This window comes from Pleurodeles waltl, chromosome 1_2 (genome assembly GCF_031143425.1).
Source record: "Pleurodeles waltl isolate 20211129_DDA chromosome 1_2, aPleWal1.hap1.20221129, whole genome shotgun sequence".
Lineage (NCBI taxonomy): Eukaryota > Metazoa > Chordata > Amphibia > Caudata > Salamandridae > Pleurodeles > Pleurodeles waltl.
Genome location: NC_090437.1, coordinates 621,236,666 through 621,264,000, shown reverse-complemented (window position 1 = coordinate 621,264,000; position 27,335 = coordinate 621,236,666).

Genomic DNA, 27,335 nt, shown 5'->3' with positions numbered 1-27,335 from the left:
AAATGTATTTAATAGTTTAGGAAATTATTAACAGTATTAGTATATAATTGATTTGTTTTAAACACAAAGGGTCTTATTTATGAGGCCCATGGTACACAGTGGTGTAAGAAATGTCTTACTGTGCTGCCCTGTGCTACTTGGAAAGGGGAGAGATGTATTGTATCTGTAAGATATGTTGCTTTTCTGTTCTTTCACGGTGCGCTGTGATATTAATTGCTAACAAATGTATGCTTGCTGTAGAACAACCGATAATACATTTTTTTGGTTGGCATAAATGAAAAAGAATGATGTATAGAGTAACACTAGAAGGTAGACAGTAGTGCATGCAATGTGATGTTGACTGTGGCACTAATGTACCCACTACGAGACAGAAATATATGTTCCTGCTTAAAAAAGACACTTAGATGCAAAGAGTGATAGATATGTTTAGAGAGCAGGCAATTCATAAAAAATAGATGTATAGTGTCTACAACGGTGCTTTGTACCTTAATGTTTGGGGATTTTATTACTATACAGATTTATAATTGACAGCGTCTTATGTAAATGGTATTGTGTTGCTTAATTGTGTTGTTTTTCAGATTTTATTTTACTAAGAAAAGATATTGAAGATGGCAACAAAAATTAAAACCAAAAGAAAAAAGAGGAATACCTATTAACTACTTGAAACAGAGAAACAAAAGGCAGTACATAAGGACATTGTGCTTAAAGAGAAAACAACTGCTGGTAAGAGAAGTAGAACATTTCTTAAAAGTATATGTGGTAAACCGCAAACTGTGAAAAATGATGCAAATAACAAGGAAAGTTTGTAGTCAACGAAGAAGGCACAAAAATCATTTGAGATGCATAGTAAGAAATCATTGAAGAAACCAGATAGGTTAAATAGAAGGCAACAACAGCTCAAAGAAATTAGAGTTTGAATGTTTTGTGCCAGGCTAATTTAGAATGTTCTTAAAATATGAAGAAGTACAAAAGGAGAAGGGAAGTACAGAAACAAAAACGTGTTGAGGCTGTAGTTGATAAGGCACTTGCCTTAAAGAGAAATCTTTTAATTTTGATTCTGAGAAGAATCAGAGCCAGGGATAAATGTGAGAAGGTAGCCTCTTTCTAGCCTTGTTACCCCCACTTTTGGCCTGTTTGTGAGTGTATGTCAGGGTGTTTGTCACTGTTTTCACTGTCTCACTGGGATCCTGATAGCCAGGCCTCAGTGCTCATAGTGAAAACACTATGTTTTCAGTATGTTTGTTATGTGTCACTGGGATCCTGCTGGTCAGGACCCCAGTGCTCATAGGTTTGTGGCCTATATGTATGTGTCACTGGGACCCTGTCACACAGGGCCCCAGTGCTCATAGGTGTGCATGTATATGTTCCCTGTTTGGTGCCTAACTGTCTCACTGAGGCTCTGCTAACCAGAACCTCAGTGGATATGCTCTCTCATTACTTTCAAATTGTCACTAACAGGCTAGTGACCAATTTTACCAATTTACATTGGCTTACTGGAACACCCTTATAATTCCCTAGTATATGGTACTGAGGTACCCAGGGTATTGGGGTTCCAGGAGAGCCCTATGGGCTGCAGCATTTCTTTTGCCACCCATAGGGAGCTCTGACAATTCTTACACAGGCCTGCCACTGCAGCCTGAGTGAAATAACGTTCACGTTATTTCACAGCCATTTTACACTGCACTTAAGTAACTTATAAGTCACCTATATGTCTAACCTTTACCTGGTAAAGGTTAGGTGCAAAGTTACTTAGTGTGAGGGCACCCTGGCACTAGCCAAGGTGCCCCCACATTGTTCAGAGCCAATTCCCTGAACTTTGTGAGTGCGGGGACACCATTACACGCGTGCACTACATATAGGTCACTACCTATATGTAGCTTCACAATGGTAACTCCGAATATGGCCATGTAACATGTCTATGATCATGGAATTGCCCCCTCTATGCCATCCTGGCATAGTTGGCACAATCCCATGATCCCAGTGGTCTGTAGCACAGACCCTGGTACTGCCAAACTGCCCTTCCTGGGGTTTCACTGCAGCTGCTGCTGCTGCCAACCCCTCAGACAGGCAGCTGCCCTCCTGGGGTCCAGCCAGGCCTGGCCCAGGATGGCAGAACAAAGAACTTCCTCTGAGAGAGGTTGTGACACCCTCTCCCTTTGGAAAATGGTGTGAAGGCAGGGGAGGATTAGCCTCCCCCAGCCTCTGGAAATGCTTTGTTGGGCACAGAGGTGCCCAATTCTGCATAAGCCAGTCTACACCGGTTCAGGGACCCCTTAGCCCCTGCTCTGGCGCGAAACTGGACAAAGGAAAGGGGAGTGACCACTCCCCTGACCTGCACCTCCCCTGGGAGGTGTCCAGAGCTCCTCCAGTGTGCTCCAGACCTCTGCCATCTTGGAAACAGAGGTGCTGCTGGCACACTGGACTGCTCTGAGTGGCCAGTGCCACCAGGTGACGTCAGAGACTCCTGCTGATAGGCCCCTTCAGGTGTTAGTAGCCTATCCTCTCTCCTAGGTAGCCAAACCCTCTTTTCTGGCTATTTAGGGTCTCTGTCTCTGGGGAAACTTTAGATAACGAATGCATGAGCTCAGCCGAGTTCCTCTGCATATCTCTCTTCACCTTCTGATAAGGAATCGACTGCTGACCGCGCTGGAAGCCTGCAAACCTGCAACATAGTAGCAAAGACGACTACTGCAACTCTGTAACGCTGATCCTGCTGCCTTCTCGACTGTTTTCCTGCTTGTGCATGCTGTGGGGGTAGCCTGCCTCCTCTCTGCACCAGAAGCTCCGAAGAAATCTCCCGTGGGTCGACGGAATCTTCCCCCTGCAACCGCAGGCACCAAAAAGCTGCATTACCGGTCCCTTGGGTCTCCTCTCAGCACGACGAGCGAGGTCCCTCGAATCCAGCGACTCTGTCCAAGTGACCCCCACAGTCCAGTGACTCTTCAGCCCAAGTTTGGTGGAGGTAAGTCCTTGCCTCACCTCGCTGGGCTGCATTGCTGAGAACCGCGACTTTGCAGCTACTCCGGCCCCTGTGCACTTCCGTCAGAAATCCTTTGTGCACAGCCAAGCCTGGGTCCACGGCACTCTAACTTGCATTGCACGACTTTCTAAGTTGGTCTCCGGCGACGTGGGACTCCTTTGTGCAACTTCGGTGAGCACCGTTTCACGCATCCTTGTAGTGCCTGTTTCTGGCACTTCTCCGGGTGCTACCTGCTTCAGTGAGAACTCTTTGTCTTGCTCGACGTCCCCTCTCTCTCCAGGTCCAATTTGCTACCTCCTGGTCCCTCCTGGGCCCCAGCAGCGTCCAAAAACGCCAAACTCACGATTTGCAACTAGCAAGGCTTGTTAGCGTTCTTTCGGCGGGAAAACACTTCTGCACGACTCTCCACGGCAAGAGGGATCCGTCCACCAAAGGGGAAGTCTCTAGCCCTTTTCGTTCCTGCAGAAACCTCAGCTTCTTCTGTCCAGTCAAAGCTTCTTTGCACCCGCAGCTGGCATTTCCTGGGCATTTGCCCATCTCCGACTTGCTTGTGACTTTTGGACTTGGTCCCCTTGTTCCACAGGTACCCTAGATTGGAAATCCACAGTTGTTGCATTGCTGGTTTGTGTCTTTCCTGTATTATTCCTCTAACCCGACTTCTTTGTCCTTAGGGGAACTTTAGTGCACTTTGCACTCACTTTTCAGGGTCTTGGGGAGGGTTATTTTTCTAACTCTCACTATTGTCTAATAGTCCCAGCGACCCTCTACAAGGTCACATAGGTTTGGGGTCCATTCGTGGTTCGCATTCCACTTTTGGAGTATATGGTTTGTGTTGCCCCTATCCCTATGTTTCCCCATTGCATCCTATTGTAACTATACATTGTTTGCACTGTTTTCTAAGACTATACTGCATATTTTTTCTATTGTGTATATATATCTTGTGTATATTTCCTATCCTCTCACTGAGGGTACACTCTAAGATACTTTGGCATATTGTCATAAAAATAAAGTACCTTTATTTTTAGTATAACTGTGTATTGTGTTTTCTTATGATATTGTGCATATGACACTAAGTGGTACTGTAGTAGCTTCACACGTCTCCTAGTTCAGCCTAAGCTGCTCTGCTAAGCTACCATTATCTATCAGCCTAAGCTGCTAGACACCCTATGCACTAATAAGGGATAACTGGGCCTGGTGCAAGGTGCAAGTACCCCTTGGTACTCACTACAAGCCAGTCCAGCCTCCTACATTGGTTGTGCAGTGGTGGGATAAGTGCTTGAGACTACTTACCACTCTTGTCATTGTACTTTTCATAAGATAAAAATATACAAAACAAGGTCAGTGTATATACACATAGCCAAAAAGTTTTGCATTTCCTCTTTTCACTCTTTTCTAAGTGCTGAAAAGTACTCCTAAACTTTCAAAAAGTTCTTAAAAGTTTAAAAAGTTTTTTCTGTCTTTCCAAAAAGTTCTGAAAACTTTTTTCTCTCTTTCTATCACTTTAACTCTCTCTAAAAAATGTCTGGCACAGGCCAAAGTGTTGATCTGTCCAAACTTGCATATGACAACCTTAGCTGGAAAAGAGCAAGGAGTCTCTGTATAGAGAGAGGTTTGAGTGTAGGGAAGAATCCTTCCTTGGAACTGTTACTTAACATGCTTAGAGAACAGGATAAGGCCATAGGTGCCCCATCTGTTGAAAAAGTACCTAATAGTTCCCAATCTGATTCAGGGACTCCCCCAGGAAAAGATTCAGGAAAGAAACTTCCTAGCCTGCCCATTACTAGACAATCTAGCATAGATGGTAATGATGATGAGCCACACCAAATAAATAGTGTTGTCTCACATCATAGCAAAAGCATTTATTCTCACCATACTGGTAGTAATGTTTCTGTAAACCAAGCTGTTGGGTTGGCTTCTGTAAGGGACAGGTCTCCTTCTGTTCATTCCCATCATAGCTCTGTTTCTAGAAATGTCCCTCCCACCAACCCTGATGACAGAATGTTAGAGAGGGAACTCAATAAGTTGAGGGTGGAACAAACCAGACTGAAGCTTAAAAAGCAACAGCTGGATTTGGATAGACAGTCTTTTGAATTAGAGAAGGAAAGACAGAAGTTGGGTTTAGATACCCATGGTGGCAGCAGCAGTATTCCCCATAGTCATCCTGCAAAAGAGCATGATTCCAGGAATCTGCACAAGATAGTTCCCCCTTATAAGGAGGGGGATGACATTAACAAGTGGTTTGCTGCACTTGAGAGGGCCTGTGTTGTACAGGATGTCCCTCAAAGGCAGTGGGCTGCTATCCTATGGCTATCATTTAGTGGAAAAGGTAGGGATAGTCTCCTTACTGTGAAAGAAAATGATGCTAATAATTTCCAAGTTCTTAAGAATGCACTCCTGGATGGTTATGGCTTAACCACTGAACAGTACAGGATAAAGTTCAGAGAGACCAAAAAGGAGTCTTCACAAGATTGGGTTGATTTCATTGACCAGGCAGTGAAGGCCTTGGAGGGGTGGTTACATGGCAGTAAAGTTACTGATTATGAAAGCCTGTATAACACAATCCTGAGAGAGCATATACTTAATAATTGTGTGTCTGATTTGTTGCACCAGTACCTGGTAGACTCTGATCTGACCTCTCCCCAAGAATTGGGAAAGAAGGCAGACAAATGGGTCAGAACAAGGGTGAACAGAAAAGTTCATACAGGGGGTGAGAAAGATGGCAATAAGAAGAAAGATGGTGAAAAATCTCAAGATAAGCATGGGGATAAGGGTAAAACCAAAGATCCCACTTCAAATCTTAAACACTCTTCTGAGGGTGGGGATAAAACAAATTCTTCCTCTTCTTCCCAACCTGCACACATTAAAAAGCCTTGGTGCTTTGTGTGTAAAAACAGAGGCCATAGGCCAGGGGATAAGTCCTGTCCAGGTAAACCCCCTGAGCCTACCACCACTAATACATCAAGCTCTAGTGCCCCTAGCAGTAGTGGTACTAGTGGTGGGACTGCTGGCAACAGTCAAGCAAAGGGTGTAGTTGGGTTCACTTATGGGTCCATAGTGGAAACTGATGTAATCAGTCCCAAGACAGTTTCTGTCACACCTAGTGGCATTGGCCTTGCCACACTGGCTGCTTGTCCCCTTACAATGGATAAGTACAGGCAGACAGTTTCAATAAATGGTGTTGAGGCCTTGGCCTACAGGGACACAGGTGCCAGTTTCACTTTGGTGACTGAAAACCTAGTGCACCCTGATCAACACATCATTGGACAACAGTATAAGATTATTGATGTCCATAACTCCACTAAGTTTCTTCCCTTAGCTATAATTCAGTTTAGTTGGGGTGGAGTTACTGGCCCTAAGCAGGTGGTGGTATCACCTAGCTTACCTGTAGACTGTCTCTTAGGTAATGACCTAGAGGCCTCAGGTTGGGCTGATGTAGAGTTTTATGCCCATGCAGCCATGCTGGGCATCCCTGAGGAATTGTTCCCTCTCATTTCTACTGAAATGAAAAAGCAAAGGAGAGAAGGCCTGAAAACTCAGGAACCCTCTCCATCAACAGGTAAAAAGGGTATCACAGTATCCCCTAACCACCCTACCATTCAGGATACCATTCCTGTGGTGGGAGAAACCTCTCCTGGGGTGGCACCTGTTCCAAGGGAATCATCAGTTGGCAAAACTGTACTCCCTGAGGTGGAAGTACCTCTCTGTGGGATAACTAACATTGGTGAGAAAAAGAGCACCATTTTAGTTAACATGGAGCATCCCTCCAACCCTCCCAGAGAAACTTTAGTGCAGAAACTCTGCACTGCCTCACAACACTTAGGACAGCATCCCTGCCCTAGTGTGGAGCTGATAGGACAGCATCCCTGCCCTGCTCCAACCCAAGAGAAACAGCATCCCTGTTCTCTCTTCCAGCCATATGGACAAAGTTTTTGCCCAGCTATGGCTTTTCTGAGACAGCATCCCTGTCTGGCATTTCCATCACTACAAATAGGTTCAGTGGACAATTCCCACTGCTCTAAACTAAAACTTACTGATAGAAACTCTGAAAATACATCTTCACATTGTTGCTTAGCTAAAAAACTTCAAACAGGGTGGTTTACATCCCCACAGGGAAGTAACCATATAGTGGATGATAAAGGGAGTAACCAGTCTATTGCAGAGCTACTCTCTACTTATCACCACTTAGACAATAAAGTCTCAACTGGCCAAGGTTAGCCTTATTGTCCTTCGTTTGGGGGGGGTTGTGTGAGAAGGTAGCCTCTTTCTAGCCTTGTTACCCCCACTTTTGGCCTGTTTGTGAGTGTATGTCAGGGTGTTTGTCACTGTTTTCACTGTCTCACTGGGATCCTGATAGCCAGGCCTCAGTGCTCATAGTGAAAACACTATGTTTTCAGTATGTTTGTTATGTGTCACTGGGATCCTGCTGGTCAGGACCCCAGTGCTCATAGGTTTGTGGCCTATATGTATGTGTCACTGGGACCCTGTCACACAGGGCCCCAGTGCTCATAGGTGTGCATGTATATGTTCCCTGTTTGGTGCCTAACTGTCTCACTGAGGCTCTGCTAACCAGAACCTCAGTGGTTATGCTCTCTCATTACTTTCAAATTGTCACTAACAGGCTAGTGACCAATTTTACCAATTTACATTGGCTTACTGGAACACCCTTATAATTCCCTAGTATATGGTACTGAGGTACCCAGGGTATTGGGGTTCCAGGAGATCCCTATGGGCTGCAGCATTTCTTTTGCCACCCATAGGGAGCTCTGACAATTCTTACACAGGCCTGCCACTGCAGCCTGAGTGAAATAACGTCCACGTTATTTCACAGCCATTTTACACTGCACTTAAGTAACTTATAAGTCACCTATATGTCTAACCTTTACCTGGTAAAGGTTAGGTGCAAAGTTACTTAGTGTGAGGGCACCCTGGCACTAGCCAAGGTGCCCCCACATTGTTCAGAGCCAATTCCCTGAACTTTGTGAGTGCGGGGACACCATTACACGCGTGCACTACATATAGGTCACTACCTATATGTAGCTTCACAATGGTAACTCCGAATATGGCCATGTAACATGTCTATGATCATGGAATTGCCCCCTCTATGCCATCCTGGCATAGTTGGCACAATCCCATGATCCCAGTGGTCTGTAGCACAGACCCTGGTACTGCCAAACTGCCCTTCCTGGGGTTTCACTGCAGCTGCTGCTGCTGCCAACCCCTCAGACAGGCAGCTGCCCTCCTGGGGTCCAGCCAGGCCTGGCCCAGGATGGCAGAACAAAGAACTTCCTCTGAGAGAGGGTGTGACACCCTCTCCCTTTGGAAAATGGTGTGAAGGCAGGGGAGGAGTAGCCTCCCCCAGCCTCTGGAAATGCTTTGTTGGGCACAGAGGTGCCCAATTCTGCATAAGCCAGTCTACACCGGTTCAGGGACCCCTTAGCCCCTGCTCTGGCGCGAAACTGGACAAAGGAAAGGGGAGTGACCACTCCCCTGACCTGCACCTCCCCTGGGAGGTGTCCAGAGCTCCTCCAGTGTGCTCCAGACCTCTGCCATCTTGGAAACAGAGGTGCTGCTGGCACACTGGACTGCTCTGAGTGGCCAGTGCCACCAGGTGACGTCAGAGACTCCTGCTGATAGGCCCCTTCAGGTGTTAGTAGCCTATCCTCTCTCCTAGGTAGCCAAACCCTCTTTTCTGGCTATTTAGGGTCTCTGTCTCTGGGGAAACTTTAGATAACGAATGCATGAGCTCAGCCGAGTTCCTCTGCATCTCTCTCTTCACCTTCTGATAAAGAATCGACTGCTGACCGCGCTGGAAGCCTGCAAACCTGCAACATAGTAGCAAAGACGACTACTGCAACTCTGTAACGCTGATCCTGCCGCCTTCTCGACTGTTTTCCTGCTTGTGCATGCTGTGGGGGTAGCCTGCCTCCTCTCTGCACCAGAAGCTCCGAAGAAATCTCCCGTGGGTCGACGGAATCTTCCCCCTGCAACCGCAGGCACCAAAAAGCTGCATTACCGGTCCCTTGGGTCTCCTCTCAGCACGACGAGCGAGGTCCCTCAAATCCAGCGACTCTGTCCAAGTGACCCCCACAGTCCAGTGACTCTTCAGCCCAAGTTTGGTGGAGGTAAGTCCTTGCCTCACCTCGCTGGGCTGCATTGCTGGGAACTGCGACTTTGCAGCTACTCCGGCCCCTGTGCACTTCCGGCAGAAATCCTTTGTGCACAGCTAAGCCTGGGTCCACGGCACTCTAACCTGCATTGCACGACTTTCTAAGTTGGTCTCCGGCGACGTGGGACTCCTTTGTGCAACTTCGGCGAGCACCATTTCACGCATCCTCGTAGTGCCTGTTTCTGGCACTTCTCCGGGTGCTACCTGCTTCAGTGAGGGCTCTTTGTCTTGCTCGACGTTCCTTCTCTCTTCAGGTCCAATTTGCCACCTCCTGGTCCCTCCTGGGCCCCAGCAGCGTCCAAAAACACCAAACGCATGATTTGCAGCTAGCAAGGCTTGTTGGCGTTCTTTCGGCGGGAAAACACTTCTGCACAACTCTCCACGGCGGGAGGGATCCGTCCACCAAAGGGGAAGTCTCTAGCCCTTTTTGTTCCTGCAGAAACCTCAGCTTATTCTGTCCAGTTGAAGCTTCTTTGCACCCGCAGCTGGCATTTCCTGGGCATTTGCCCATCTCCGACTTGCTTGTGACTTTTGGACTTGGTCCCCTTGTTCCACAGGTACCCTAGATTGGAAATCCACAGTTGTTGCATTGCTGGTTTGTGTCTTTCCTGCATTATTCCTCTAACCCGACTTCTTTGTCCTTAGGGGAACTTTAGTGCACTTTGCACTCACTTTTCAGGGTCTTGGGGAGGGTTATTTTTCTAACTCTCACTATTGTCTAATAGTCCCAGCGACCCTCTACAAGGTCACATAGGTTTGGGGTCCATTCGTGGTTCGCATTCCACTTTTGGAGTATATGGTTTGTGTTGCCCCTATCCCTATGTTTCCCCATTGCATCCTATTGTAACTATACATTGTTTGCACTGTTTTCTAAGACTATACTGCATATTTTTTCTATTGTGTATATATATCTTGTGTATATTTCCTATCCTCTCACTGAGGGTACACTCTAAGATACTTTGGCATATTGTCATAAAAATAAAGTACCTTTATTTTTAGTATAACTGTGTATTGTGTTTTCTTATGATATTGTGCATATGACACTAAGTGGTACTGTAGTAGCTTCACACGTCTCCTAGTTCAGCCTAAGCTGCTCTGCTAAGCTACCATTATCTATCAGCCTAAGCTGCTAGACACCCTATACACTAATAAGGGATAACTGGGCCTGGTGCAAGGTGCAAGTACCCCTTGGTACTCACTACAAGCCAGTCCAGCCTCCTACAATAAAACAGTGTTATATATGAAGAGATGCAGCCAAAGGAAAAGAGTGATTAATAAAAGTACTTTGTGTTGTAACATATTTAGAGGTGAATGGAAGCACACCTCCAGTATGAAGCGTTCTTTAATGAAGAAGGGTATTCACAAGATAACAAATTAGTGCATGCAGTGGATTCAGCTGGACCATGTTATGAGATGAAGGATGGGAGTCCCATTGAAAGAGAAATGAAATGTTCCTAGAAATGTGGAAGAGGTGGTGGGAGACGAGGTTCAGGGAAGGCACTGACAGGCTCCTGTGTATAAATGGAATTGTAGCAGTATTTGTACAGCATTATTCAACAGCAATCAATTGTTTGTTGAAGACATTTGTGTGGAATTGCCCATACAGAACTTTGAAACAGAAATTTTTTATTTTGAAGAATTAGATCCATGCAAAGTTAGAAAGCATACCAATTTACAAGGAAATTCATTAGCATGTTTATCCAAAAAAATTTGCCTACGCACCTTTAATCACTTCAGGATGTTGGCAATTCACTATTCAAAAATACAAAGCTTAGTTAGGAGACTTTCCTTTGTTCGGAGTCCAGGGCTATCTTTAGGAGAGATTAATAGAGTACTTTTTCATGATACCATACAAGATGTAGAAAAGGTTTGTGAGGATGTACACTTACAGTTCTTTGGATCTGAAGACAAAGCTAGGGTGAATGAGGAATTCGTAGTTACAGGTGTTGTGAAAGACATTACAGGTATTGCTACTGACAATTTTGAACAAGAGAGTGTTAAGTTTACTACAACTTTTTCTGAAAGAGCAAATTATGGTTGCATTTGCCGTAGACACACTCACTGTAAAAGTCAAACCTGAAATATTGATGTAGTTTCTAAAAGAAAAGTGGCAAGAATTAGCTGCTTATTTATTTGTAGATGAGAGTTTTGACTTGTCTATTCAACAAGTTACATGCAAGCACTGCTTTGATAACTTAGAGGGTCAGAAAACACCGGTGTGATCAGTGTATAACAGGCTAGAACTTGTGACTATTCCAGAACAATTACAAGACTTAAATGTATATGAATCTATCTTTATATAAGCTGTACACCCTTTTCAAGCGATTATACGATTGGAACCAAAGACATGTAAATTGCATGCAACAGAGTTATTGAGATGCGATAAAGGAAGAGTAGTGTATTTGCCATTAGACTTTTAAAAAACGTTGACACTGTAGGAATAGACAAAGACAATGAAGAACCACTTATTATCCTGGTAAATGGTGTCCTGATTGAGAATAAAACAATTTGGACTGAATCAGTTGATGTTAAGAAAGTACAACAAGCAACAGTACACCTGGTACAAAATAATGTTTATCATAAAAATGTTGATGTTGAACCTAATACAACGAATGTTGATGATTAAATTTGCCAGGAATTGGACAAATTGAAAAAGTAGACCCCTCTTGATTAGAGCAGATTTATGAGCACTACAGCATACATCCATTACATTCCAAAGAAGCCATTGGTGATGCTATTGTTCTTTTCCAAATGAAGCAAGCTAAAGGAGCTACCATGATTGTGTGGGAAAAAAGTTTAGAGCCTTGCTGTTTTCCCCACTTGTTTCCCACTGGAGTAGGAAGTCTGTATGATGACTGGCCCATATAAATACCAGCAGCTGAATACAGATAAACACAAATATATTCAGAGGATCCACGATTCAGACAGTGTATCTCATACATATTTCACCTTCTATTTGAGAGTGACTTGCCTGGACTTTCATATGCAGTGAAGCACATTCTAAAAACAGGAGTTAATCTTCAAAATATATCTGCAAGAGACTTTGTTAACAATGTTGAAGAAAAGGATGACAACTTCAAATATAGCTTAATTAATTTAAAGGTGTGCCAACGTGGCACCAACCAATATTGGTTCCGTCGTCATAGAGAACTGAAGTGTATGCTGAGAAACCTAGGACCACCAACCTGGTTTCTGACATTAAGTTGTGCAGAGAATGCATGGGATGATCTTATTCAATTATTGAGAGAAGGAAACCCTAATCTAAAAGATATCAATTTGAAGACAGTTGGAGAACTGAGCTCATTAGATACTGCTAATGTGTGTAGATATTTCAACCATAGGATCCAAGATATGCTTGCTTTTATTTGTAACAAAAGCAATCCTCCTCTTGGAGAAGTAAGTGATTTATTTTGGCAGAAAGAGTACTAGGCAAGAGGTGCTCCTCAGATTCATGTGCTACTATGGATAAAAGATGCACCCAAATTTGGAACAGAAAGTGATGAGTCTGTATTGTCTTTTACAGAACAGTATTTCACATGTACTATAACAGAACAGACTGGTACAAAACATCTCAGAGAACACGTTTTGTTTTCAAACACATAGATTTGTGAATTACTGTTGTCATACATACAGGTCCAAAGAAAATCTTTATACAAGATGTAAATTTGGATTTCCAAAACCTGTCATTTCAACACGAAGGGTTAACAGCTTCTTGTCTTCAGTCAGACATATAATAACACGCAAATCACCAAAGAACACATACAGCTTGACTCCAAAGATATTATTGACTACAATCCTGTGATTTAAAAAATGTGGAATGCTAACATGGATATTCAATTTGTTGTATAGCTGTGGCTCGACATGTGACATCATAAAATCTGAAAATACAGAGATGAAGGAGATGTGGGAGGAGATTTCTGTAGAGAAGACACTTTGCAGGAAATTGTATTCTTTCAGCTTAAAAATGTTTTCCTACAGAGAAATGGGGTCCTATCAAGCCTGTGACAGGTTGAGCTTGGCGAGCTTGCTCCCAAAATGGAAAGGAATTGTCTGGGTAAGTCTTGGTCTACCTACTACAAGAAACAGAGTATTGAAGTCTTTCCCTGAAATTCAGTAACTGGTAGAATTTGAACCAGAAAGTACAGACATTTTAAAATCAGATATGTTGGATACATACTATCCAAGAAGAAGTCCACATCTAGAAGACAAGTACCTTTATGAAATTCTTCAAAACTACAGATATAGAAGTAATAATGTAAGTGAAAACATATAAGAAGGAAAATATGCAGTTCATGGATGTGATGGATGCTTAGTGAAACATGGAAAACAAAAAGTAATTAACCATTGAAAATGTAGCTGTCAAACTCCTGAGAAAAGAGAATTTTTGTATTTAGCACTTCTTCAACTGTTCAAATCTTGGTGTACTGAATTGGAATTACTCAGAGATTATGACTGCTATGAAGTGTCCTATGTTCAAAAACTACTTACAAATGTTAAATAATGAGCTATAGCAGGAAGAAATGATTGCTGCTGAGGTACCTAAGGATAGTTCTCAAGGCAGCCAAAGTTCAGCACCTTCAAGTCAGGATCCTCTTGGACAACCTATGATTGAAAATGAAGCTGCAATAGCTATGAAATAAGTGGAAACTGCAATTGGAATGAGCTAGACAGGAATTTGTAGATCTTGAATAGTTAGTTGGACAGCTCAACAACGTATAGAAAGACATTTACATTGGGACGAAAGAATGCAATTGTTCATCATTCAACCCAATATTTTTCTATATATTAGTGGTCAAGCTGGTACCGGAAAAAAGCTTTTTAATTAAAGTTATCTTTAATTACCTACAGGAGACTACAGATTCAAACGTATTGTGTACTAGTAACAAGATCTACTGAATTAGCTGCTCACAATATCAAGGGAATAACATTACATAGTCTATTATTACTACCAGTAGAACATGATAATAAACTGCAATACCAGAAGTTATCTGGTAAAGCTTCTCATAAGGTAGCAAGAGTTTTGAAGAAAATTGAACTTTTGATTGTTGATGAGGTAAGCATGGTTTCAAATCTAATGCTTGCCTTTGTTCACCTGCAAACGCAAGAGATTTTAAAAACTGAATATGATGTGTTGTTTGGAGGAAAGCATTTAATTGTTTTTAGAGACCTATTACAACTTACTCCTGTAAAAGGACCACCTGTTTTCAAACCTCTCACATGAAGAGACTCGAGACTCATTAGGAATTAGTGCAATTACAATATTTAGCAATATTTTCAGTGCAAGGAACTTGTGAAAAATATGTGTCAAGCTTCTGACATGGAATATGGAAATATTCTAAAGGACATTAGAGTGGGAGTTCTGACATAGGAGGTAAAACTGATGTTGGTAAGTCGACTTATTATGAAACTGTTTTCCTCTAGGAAGACGGCAGCAGAGCTAATGTATAACTTTTCTAAAGAGGGGAAACATATAGTTTCTTTGATACCTACACTTCAAGAGTGTGCTGCATTTAATGAAGAATTACTAAAACTAGAGAATGAAGACATTTTGGAGATTACTGCTATTGACAAAATTGAACATCAAGGAGTAACTACTCAGTGAAAAATTAGAAGTTAAATTGAACTCTTTGGAGAAATCTGTTTCTAGGACAGCTGGACTAGAGAAGTGTTCACGGGTCTGACAAAAACTATAGAATAATTTTAAGACGTAATTTAACTGTTGAAGAAGGATTGGTAAATAGTGCCATGGGTAAAATTGTTGATTTTATGAATTTTCCTAACCGTGATGAGGTTAAATTCTTAGCTATGAATTTTTATCAGGTTGATGGTGTGAAGCAAATTGGACGATGTGTCATACGCTTTTTGCTTGTGAAGTGTTGATGCTGTGTTCATTAATATTGGAAGTACAGATTTGAAAGAAGAAATGTCATATGTAGCATTGTTACGTGTTTGAACATTAGCTGGTTTGTTTCTGATTGATTCTGCTGAGAAGTTAAGTGCAGATGTAAAATGAGTGAGAGAGTGCAACAGTTTAAGAAGTAAAAATGCTCCTTATTTAGGACAGTCTCCTGTTTATGAAAAACCGGTATTATGTCCTAAGCGGAAACTGACAAAACAATCAACAAAGATTATAGATAAATCCAAACCAAAGCTAAAGAAGAAGCTGTGAAGAAAAGAAAACTGGAAAAGGATGGCAATATTGTAGGTTACTAGTGGATAACACTAGTGGTGTTAACTGCTATGCTAATGTCATTCTCAATGTTCTCTTCCATCTACCACGTTGTAAATGCAATCCAGAAAAAAACACAAAACACATTATGCACAGCACTATTTAGTTGCCTTCAACACTTATCTCGTAACAGAACTGTAATACAATCTGCTTCAGGAACTCGAGATCTGGTAGACAAATATAGTGGATCTGTTGTATTTACACTAAATGATCAGCAAGATGCACAGGAATTTATTATGGTGATCATTGGAATTTTAGAAGAAGAAAATGTAAATATTGATGATATATTTGGACTCACTTATACATGGAACCGTGTGTGTGGAGATTACTCTTTCTCATATACCACTGAAATCCAATCTGAGTGATTTCTGTACTTGACTCTGCCAGATTGCAAAAGGGTGTCTTTTGAAAAACTAATAGAAAAGAGTGACCAAAATATGATCTGTCCAACTTGTAAATCAAATGTGTTGTCTACATTGCTTATATATAGAAGTGGTAAATCTATTATAGCAATGTTGCTATGATGTAGAGCAGACGGATCAACATTGGAAACTGAAATTGCTAACTTTAAAGCAGGACAAACATCTATTTAGTGGAGAAGAGGTCTTAAAATTACATCTGGACATTATATTGTATATTTAAAGATGCAAAGTGGATGGACAGAATGCAATGATAGCAGTCTGCAATTCAAACAAAAACTACCTTTCAGGCTTCCTAATTCTTATTTATTATTCCTGCAACCAAAGTTCTAAGATGGATCAGTGGGATTACATCAGATACAGATTTCTTTCTATGAGGCTCATTACTTCATAAGACATCATTCGGCCTAACAACAGTGATGTCTTCAAAAGGATATGAAAAACTACAATGAGCATAAATGTATTGAAATACTTTTCACTGCTTAAGATGCCATTCTGCCTATCAAGAGTGATGTCAAGAAAAGGTATATAAAAATGAACTGTGGATGATTATGTTCATACTAGTTCTATGAAACAATACCTAAAGACTCTTCCTTGTACATGGATAATTACTCTTTAAGACAATATTGGGCCTATTGGACTCATGACTACAAAAGAAAATAAAAAATGTATATAGTGAATAACATCTGTTTATAATTTTGTACCAGGTATAATAATAAGCAACATGTTTTTAGGATTCGTACTTTTCTTTAGTATAGTAATTGTAATTTAAGTAATTTGTTTTAGAAGTTATAGTGAGTGCAGGACACAGTTATTTTGAGTGAAATACTGTGAAGTTACGAGTGCAATGCATAGTATTGTTAATTTTAAATAATATGCTATGTGCTTATGTTTTTTTCAAGTCCATATGACTGTTTTCCCCCCACTGTTCAGTGATGAGCAGCTATACAAACGTCTTTTACAGTGAAAAAGTATAGAAGCTGAGAACAGTGGACTAGGGAACAAAACATGTCTATAAAATATGCACAATTGTCATATAAAAGAACAAAAGTGTGTTTTGTTATCAATAATAAAAAATGTATTACAGATTAATAACTTTTTATGGATATAATAATTATAGCAAAGTTTAATTAATATGTGTCTTCTTTTTCTTGAGACACAGATCAAAGGACTTTTTGGCAGTAATGCAGATAACTAATTAAATGTTGCTTCATTAGCACATAATCCATACATATTCTAATGCAGGCAGTTACTCACTCATACAGTCATCAATTCAGCACCTCATGCACCCATTGACTCACCCATACAGCCACTAATGCATCCATTCATTCACCCATTGAGCCACTTACGCACCCACTGATTCACCCACACAGCTACTCATGCATCATATGACTCATCCATACAGCAACGTATGCACCCAGTTAGGCACCCATAGACCCACCTATGCACCCAGTCACTCACCCATACAACTATCATGCACCCATTCACTCACCCACACAGACAGTCACACATCCATTCATTCACCCATACACTGTTATGCACCCATCACTCACCTGTTCACCCCTGATGCATCCATTTACTCATCGATACAGCACACACCCACTCACTCACCCATAGAAAGACTTCCACTTCCAGTCACTAATGTATACAGGCACACATGCACCCAATCAGTTATCCCCACAGTCACTTACGTACCCATTCACTCACCCATATAGCTATTCATATACCTACTCACTCACCCATACAGCCACTCATGCACCCAGTCACTCACCCATAAAACCACTCATGCAACCACTCACACACCCAGTCATTCACCTATGCTACCACACCAAGTTACTCAGCCATACGGCACTCATACAGCCACTCAGTCATCTATACACTCACTAACACACCCATTCTGCTATACAGGCACTCATACATCTACACACTCACTCATACAACTACTTGTGTACCTAGTAAGTCACTCATAGTCACTCACTCACCTATACAGTTAATCATGTACCCATTCACTCACCAATAGAGACACTCATGCACTCATTCACTCGCACATACAGACACTCACATACGCATTCACTCTGCCATAGACCTACTAATGCACCCAGTCACTCCTCCATACAGTCACTTATGCATCCACTGATTGGGTTACTCACCCATGCAGGCACTTATGTGTACAGTCACTGACTAATGCATCCACTCATCTATACAGCCACTCCTGCACCATATCACTCACCCTTACAGTCACTCTTGCAGCTTTTCATACACGCACCTACTTAATTAACCATACATTCACTCATGCACTCACTAACTGATGCATGGGATAGTCATAGTGGATGTTGTAGGTATTATGGATCCAGAAAATCTTCTGGGTTGGGGAACCTTCCAGCAGTGCCAAGGGCAAGTTCTCTATCTCTTTGTGCCCTAGAAAGCCTTGCAGTATGCAAGCTCTCAAGGTGCATTAACATGGATGATTACTAATGCTTGGAACCCCAAGAGCGCAACTTGTACAGACTGCAAGTAACGTTTGGTGTATTTACCTTCTTTTCTTCCTCCGGTATTGTGAAGAAGGTCCACACAATGCTTTCCCTCTTCTTCCTTGGTGGTTCTTCATTTTCAGAATGGCTGCTGGGCACATCATTGTTTGGTGGAGAAACAGCTGCCATGTTGTTCTCACTCAAAAAAACAGAGAAACACCAAAAAATAACCAAATTTGGTCTAAACCAACACAGGGCTGCAGTAGTTCTAACAAACCTAAAGGGTGCTGAAAAACTGCGTGATCAGTTTCACACCCTGTCTACATCGCAGCTCCGCGAAATAATCTAAAAACATGAATTTAAAGATATTTATTTAGATTTATAATAGGTTTTCTAATATAATAGTAAACCTCTAACTTCAAAATATATTTTGAAGCTCTAGTTATACAGTAAATCATTCTGCTAAAAACTATGGTAAATTTGTGTCTCCATCATGATGCCGGAAATACGTTGCCGCGTGGTTAGGTTATCCACTGCGACTCCACAGAAAGTATCAATACCTGACAAATAACTTTTCTACTCAAAGTTGTATTTTCTAGCACTTTGTAAATGAATCTCCTAATGTGAATCATTCTTATGAAATGCATTTATATATGTTTTAACAATATTGAAAATACGATAAAGATGCAACTCCAGCACGAATATTCACGATCAGGAAGCAACTCCAAAAACTCATTAAAAAAATAATAAAGTATATATTAATAAAGTATATATGTACGTATTTTATGCCCTATACAATTTTATTTTAAAAAGTGAAAAATTACAAAAGCATGCAAATAATAGTTTTAAACTACTGAAATGTTAAATAAATGATTGGTGTAATATGTGAGGTGATAAGCAGTGCATTGCAGGGGCGTGAGTTATAGTTAGCTCAAATAACTATAACTGTTGAATTTCTATGGTTTTGTACAAAATCAAATGTGACCCTAACTATAACGTCCCTATAATCTTTGTTTTTTTAAGGGAATTTCTAAGGTTTTCTTAATTACATTTCCTAACTAAGACGTCCTTGTAACCTTTGTTTTTTTATATATGGGTATATATATATATAATATATATAAATATATATATATATATTTATTTTTATATATATATATGTATATTTTTATAAATTTATATATATGTATGTATATGTGTGTTTTATAAATATATATATCTATAATATAAATAAATATATATATATATATATATAAATAAATAAATATATATATATATATATATGTATTTTTATATATATTATATATATATATATATACCCAGTAGGCACTTATAGTTAGGAACTTGTTTTCATAGGAAAACCTTTTTTTGTTGTGCCAATAACTTTGGCCCTGTTTGACGAATCCTCACAAAAATTTCAAAACTAGTTTGCCACTTACTTCAGGTACTATCTTGAAAGTTTCGGGTGATCCATCAGGCAGGGGCCAAGAAAAAGGGACGGCCCAAAACACGTTTTCCCCATGCAATTTCTCATAGGGATTTTGAACATGACTACAGCCCGAATGGCTGGGTGGAATTACACCAAGATATTAAGTGTAAAAAACAAACTTGTATATCTAGGAGCGCAGATTCTCTGCAGATCTGACAGTCCCTGTTCTGAAATCTGATTGGCTGCCAACACTTCAACCAGGAAATGTTGGCAGCCATTTTTGGATTCAGACTCAGCCAAGTCCCCCAATAAAGTAAAAATAAAGAAAAAAGGATAGAGTAGGAATACCCTCCCACACCCCTGGGGCTGCTGTCCCCCTGGGACTCCATCATGTCAAAAAAGCATTTATTTTTTATTTTTCAGTGGAAACTGCAGTGGAGATGCGGATACAGTAGAAAAAAAAAACAGAGGCAGGTTCCTGTGCTAGTTTTTTATGAGACCCCAGGTGGGCTAGCTCCCTGGGGCAATCGGGGTATAACAAAAAGAGAGAAGGGGGAGCACACAGCTCCCCTCCTCAGGCTTCTTTGAGCCCAGCAGACCACTACTTCCGGAGCTTTATCAGAATAATGGAGGGGGACCGCGCAGACACCCCCTCCACTGGCTCCCTATACTATAACTATAACTTGCGCCCTCACCATGCACAGCTAATTACCACACATATTACTTCTTTGATGACATCTTCAATGGCATCATTGATGTTATCAATGCAGCATTTGCACAACAATTATTGATGAGAAAACTGTGCATGTTGGGGGCCTGAGTTATAGTTACCTTTGGGCACGAATTATAGTTACTTGAAATAACTATAACAGCTGAATTTCTATGGTTTTTGTGTGTGTAAATTCAGAACCTAACTAAAATGTCCCTGTATCCATTGTTTTTTCAGTAAATATATATGATATTTAAACTAACAAAACCACTGAAATTTACAACCTCGCCATGCACAGTGCTGTTATCAATGATCTAATTTCAGATGTCATAAGGGATGTTATGAATGCAGTCATTGAACATGTCATAAGTGATGTAATATTCGAGGGTAGAAGCAGTGTGTGGTGATGCTTTGCAGTGGATCCATGGAACCCCCCAAAAACATTTTTTAAGTTTGACCCCAGGAGGACTGTCCTTCTGGCACTCCCACCCAGGGGGTCTGGGTGCCCCTGATCTGCCTCCTTATACCTTAATTTCCTTTATTTATTATGACTTGGGGACCACGTCCACAAGTCCTAAGATGGTTACAACTTTTCCTTCAGGTTGTGACCAGCCAACCACAATGTGTGTTTGAGTTTGCGGATCCACATATCCATTGTGGATCTTCTGTGGTGTGAAATATACACACATTTTGAGCCTTAATTCCTCAAAATCTATTAAACAGATTTACACTGAATCACAAAATGCATACATTCTGGATCAAAATCGAGCTTGCTGCCAAGTTTGGTGTCATTCCATTCAGCGATTTTAGCTGTGGCTGTGTCTAATTGTCCAATGCAAAAATGCATGGGAAAAATGTGTTTTGGGACCCCCCTTTTTCTCAGCTCCTAGATATATAAACATATAAACATATATATCCAAAACTGCAGTAATGGGGCATAGGAACTTAATGAGCTACTTACAGAGTCGGTGCTGCCCACTAACAGGCTTCCCCCTGCCTTCATGAAAATGTCACTGTTTCTTTTGTTGGTGTCCCACAGAAAGAATGGGCCACAATCCACTAGTTAAATTATGAAAATGCTTTTATATGTCCATGTTCTCATAAAAGGTTCACACATTTAAGCCACCTGGACATGATTACGGGCCCAGTGATCCGAACATTTGAAACTTTTTTATAAACATATTTGAACTAGCGAAGTGCAGCCCATTCTTTATCTGGGAAGCCGATAGAGGAAACAGTGATGTGTGTGTTTGTGTGTGTGTGTGTGTGTGTGTGTGTGCAAGCAAAGTGGTCTCAGTCTGTAGTGCGCTTGTTCGGCTGGTGCTTGCTTGAAGTTGACCATCACCTACAATATCCTTTTGTTATATCCACTTATATCCTTTTCCTATTCTGCCTCAAGATGGCATTCTGGCAACTGGCATAACTTAAAAATCATTTGTGGTTTTCCTTATATCGTTTGTGCTGTGTTGAATGTATTCTATTTGTTTATGCTTTCAGTGTTTTACAATTAGTTGAGTAGCTCATTTTATTTTACTGTCAATTGCATATACCATTATGTTTGCTGGGATTTGCATTTTTTCCAAATATTCTTATTCATTTATAACAATAGAACAGGGGTAGACCATACACAAATCCATCACGACTGATAATCAGAAAAGTACAAGTCCTGTGAAGCATATCTAGGTTGCCTGTTTAAATTATGAATACATTTGTCACTCATAAGGCATCTACAATCATAACCTATGCTAGAGCGCCTGGTCCTTAGTAAGTAAACTTACAAGGGGATGCGTATAGGTCGATGAACCTTTTGGATCGCATGGAGTATCCCAGCTAAGTGGTAGACCAATGGACCATCAATAAGCACTTCAATCAATAACAACCATCAAGAAAACCCCTTATCTAATAAGAAAATACCATCACTCTCAAGAAGGTTAATCGTTTTATTCCCTATTAGCTACAATTCTAATCAGAACCTTTATTCGACTTTATTGTTAATCAAGCTTTATTAATCATCACAAAACAATTTATTCACCAAGAAAATCTCGAGCATAACAAGTATCAACATAAGTCAGCAAATCCTTTAACATTTATGAACTAATTCGGCAATGCAAGTCAGTCAGTCAGCTGTCACTGTTAAGTCACCCTTGTCAGCCTACCTAACTCAAATTAGCATCAGCATGTCGGTCTTCATGCGAAAACAATTTAGACAAAGATCATTAACTTGGAAAAATCTATCTAAAGAGAGTAAAACATTTTCAACAGCTCGGTTGGTACCTAGAAGAAAAAGCACACATTAGTCAGTCACATTGTTATAGCTACCTATCCAAGATAGATCAGCATTGAGTCAGTCTTCGTATCAGGCTCACAGTAAGCCCAATTATCAGCGCTTCGGACAGCGTCTCCTGACGTCATCAACTTTCGCCTCTTCTCTCTACATTTCCTACCCTTGTCATGACTTTTTATTAGGGTCTCTCAGTCCATCCCACTAATTGCTAATTGGCCAACCTTATAAGAAGTTATGACTTTAACCCATAGTTTATGTTTACCACATGTTCGCGTCAATTCAGGCTTAAAGTTCCATTAGTTTGATTGGTTCTTCTGTGGATGAGAACATCATCCGACTCTTCAAGTAACAAAATAGTTGCTCGCAATCTTTCAGTCAGTGCTTCCATTGTTCAAGTCCTGGGAAAGTAAGTTTAGCCTACATTACACATAATTGTATCAATTTGTCTTCATCATCTCCTGTCCACTGGTACATTTGCGGAATTTTCTAGCAGAGCTCTCTCTGAACTCTGTACAGTTCAAGGTTCTTTTCTCCAGTTCCAGTCCTCGGCAGCTCATCGCGTCTCCACGTTAAAGCAAGCAAGGCCCAGCAAAGACCTGGCCTCCAGTTCGGTTAAGTTAAGAACATGAATTTATCATAAAACATAAGTTATACAATCAAATATGACATATTAGTAAAAATTGTAATATATATATATTTTCATTATTTAGCATCTTGTTAATACACATGGTGACCACTCCCCGTGAGCACATTTTACCCATACAAGTTATTTTCAAATATTAGTTTCTTTTATCAATATTTCTCATTAGTATTCATATGCAAATTATTAGAAATTTCTCATATTAGCATATCTGCTCCAACCCCTACATCAAGCCTATTGCAGTTGAAAGGTTGTTTTAAAAATATTCTAGTCATAATCATGATCAGTGTGATGTGCCCTCGAATTAAGGTGGGGTTAAACCAAGAGCCTTTAACATCCTATTGCATTCATCCAGATGCCCCAACTTCTAATGGGTTCCTGTGAGCAGCTCCTATCTTTGTAGTCTGCCATTTAAACAATGATCCATATCAAGCTTCCACTCCTGCATAGTGGGAGGAGTTCATGCCCCCCCTTTCCTATGTCTCATTTGACTATGAGATAACCAATACCAATCAAAGTGCAGTGTGGTATGGCTCCTCCTAGCTCTTCTATAGTCCCCAGCAGGGTCATCGTAGGTGTCAAATCAACCCACCACAGAAAGCAGGGACTATTGAATTTGTCTCCAAGGGGGTTGGATGTTGGGACACCAAGATCTTATTTCTACACTTAACTATAATGCCACTTTAATCTTGATTTTTTCAGTGAATTTCTGTGATTTCTTTATCACGACAGCTTCGGACACCAGACCCAGCCAACCACCACAGAACCTACAACCCCAGCCATCACCCTCAACGCCTGGACTCACGTCAACACGGAAGAGACCAAAGCCACCATGAACTCCATCCACTCCGGTGCCCCCTCGTACCCCTGCCCACACTTCATTTTCAACAAAGCCGACGACATCATCGCCCCGCACCTCCAGACCATCATCAACAGCTCGTTTTCATCTGCTACCTTCCCCGAGAGCTGGAAACACGCTGTCAACGCCCTACTGAAAAAACCTATGGCGGACCCAAGCGACCTGAAGAACTTCCGCCCCATCTCGCTCCTCCCATTCCCTGCCAAAGTCATGGAGAAGACCGTCAACAAGCAACTTACCCACTTCCTTGAAGACAACAGCCTACTCGACCCCTCTCAGTCTGGATTCCGAGCCAGTCACAGCACAGAAACCGCCCTCATCTCAGTCACAGACGACATCAGAACCCTGATGGACAACGGAGAAACAGTCGCCCTCATCCTCCTCGACCTCTCGGCTGCCTTCGACACCGTCTGTCACCGCACCCTAATAACCCGCCTCCGCTCCACCAGGATCCAAGGACAGGCCCTGGACTGGATCACCTCCTTCCTCTCCAACCGCTCCCAAAGAGTCTACCTCCCACCTTTTTGCTCAGACCCCACCGAGATCATCTGCGGCGTCCCACAAGGCTCCTCGCTCAGCCCGACTCTCTTCAATGTCTACATGAGCCCCCTCGCCGACATCGTACGCAAACACAGCATCTTCATCACCTCCTTCGCCGACGACACTCAACTGATACTTTCCCTCACCAAGGACCCCACCAGCGCCAAGACCAACCTGCAAAATGGAATGAAAGACGTCGCAGATTGGATGAAACTCAGCCGTCTGAAACTGAACTCAGACAAAATGGAAGTCCTCATCCTCGGAAACACCCCGACCGCCTGGGACGACTCCTGGTGGCCCACGGCCCTTGGCACCGCACCTACCCCCTCAGACCACGCACGCAACCTCGGTTTCATCTTGGACCCACTTCTCACCATGACCAAACAAGTCAACGCCGTATCATCCTCCTGCTTCCTCACTATCCGCATGCTCCGAAAAATCTTCTGTTGGATCCCCGCCGACACCAGAAAGACCATGACCCACGCCCTCGTCACGAGCCGCCTGGACTACGGCAACACCCTATACGCAGGAACCACCGCTAAACTCCAGAAACGTCTGCAACTAATTCAAAACGCCTCCGCCCGCCTCATCCTCAACATACCCCGCAACAGCCACATCTCCGCCCACCTGAGACACCTGCACTGGCTTCCCCTCAACAAAAGGATCACCTTCTGACTCCTCACCCACGCACACAAAGCCCTCCACAACAAGGGACCCGAATACCTCAACCGCCACCTCAGCTTCTACACACCCACCCGTCCTCTTCGCTCCGCCAACCTCGCTCTCGCCGCCGTCCCTCGCATCCGCCGCACCACGGCGGGTGGGAGGCCTTTCTCCTACCTGGCGGCCAAGACATGGAACTCCCTCCCCACCATCCTCAGGACCACCCAGGACCACTCCGCTTTCCGGAGACTACTAAAGACCTGGCTCTTCAAGCAGCAGTAACCCCTTCCTCCTAGCGCCTTGAGACCCGCACGGGTGAGTAGCGCACTTTATAAATATTTATGATTTGATTTATTTTATTTTTCATATGTGTATAAGTGTTGCAGGGTGAGCAACAACCATGTTGCACAACTTACAATTGTGTGCCATGAGCTTAGCAAACAGGGCGAGGCCTCCAGCCTCTAACTACGCCTAAACCTTTACAAGCAATCAATCCTACCCCTTCTGCACCCAGCCACTAACTGTGTGAAGAGCTATTTTATGTAGGTCTTTGCATGTTGAAATTCATCTTTTTGTATTCTTTCTCCATTTGGATTTTGTGAACAATGTTAAACTGTTTCTCATTTTCAATGTTAACTTTTTTATTTTTTGATTGATTTTTCCAAAACTATTGTTAACTTCAAATGTTTTTTATACAATGCTTTATAGTGATCTTTTTAATTGCTTTGGGTAAACGTCTTCTGAAGAGATCACCTGATGTGGTAATATCCTGCATGTTGAACACTTTTTCCTCTTGTTGCCATTTAAATACATCAGCAGGTGCCCTTTGTACTTCTTCTTGGCCTTCTGGATGCTCTCTCTTGTACTCAGTCTTGGCAGTGTTTTTGGGGTGCATCAATCAAGACAACCCATGGAGTAGTGCCTAGGATGTCCATGGTGAAGCTCCTGCTCATGCAATGTGAATTTAACATTCTGGGCATTGGTTTTATTTTGCCCTGTGGAAGGGTGAAAATTTCCACACAGCTGACTCCTTCTTGGGTCTACTAAATTGTGGTGCTGTGGATATTATAGGAAACTGAATTACTTTATTATCCTAGGATGATGTTGTAATGTTATACCCAGTACTTGCAGTGGTTGAAGGCTCCTTCTCCCTAGTTTTTTAGATGCCATGATGGATTGGGATTGTAATTTTTTGAAGCTGTCTGTGTCAAAATATCAATGACAATTGATATTCAAGAAGTTGCTTCATGTTCTTTTTTTAGCCGATGGGCTTATTTTAACTACTATTCACTTTCCGGCAAATGCCTGCTATAATTTTCTTTTACTTCCTATAGGTCTTGTGCTACTCCTGCAGGATGCATAGAACCAGTGAGAGGGTTTGCATCACTCCCACTGGTCCTTTACTTCCTTTTCCAGGTCGAGTGGAACCAGGAAGTATTGAAAAAAAACCTAATTTCTTGTTGTAGCTTTTAGTGCAATTTCTGTGTTTTAGGTAATGTTTTACTGCCGTACTTACACATTGAATCACAGAATCTGTGACTCACAGAAAAACGACATCTGATTGTCATTGGATTGAAGTATTTCAAAGGATGTCCAGCCCTATTACTATTAGGGAGTATGTTGATATTCTCTGCATTCTCTGCTCAGTTCTCTCTGTATATTTGAACTTGTTTGTGGATTTAACTAACAAACTGAAAAATGGCTTTTCAAGAGGAGCATAGAAGAGATGTTGAGCACCAGGAAGATCAGGACGAGGCCAGGAGTTCTTTCCAGCCCATTCTTTGGACTTCTTTTCAGTTCCTCCATTTGAAATGTGGCAACTCTGACTCCTGTCCATTTACTTTTAATACTAAGTAGTTTGTGCATGATAAAACCCTTTGACTACTCAAACTGTATACTAACTATAATTCTCAAAATGTCATCTAAGCAATTTTGAGTCTTTGTAACAA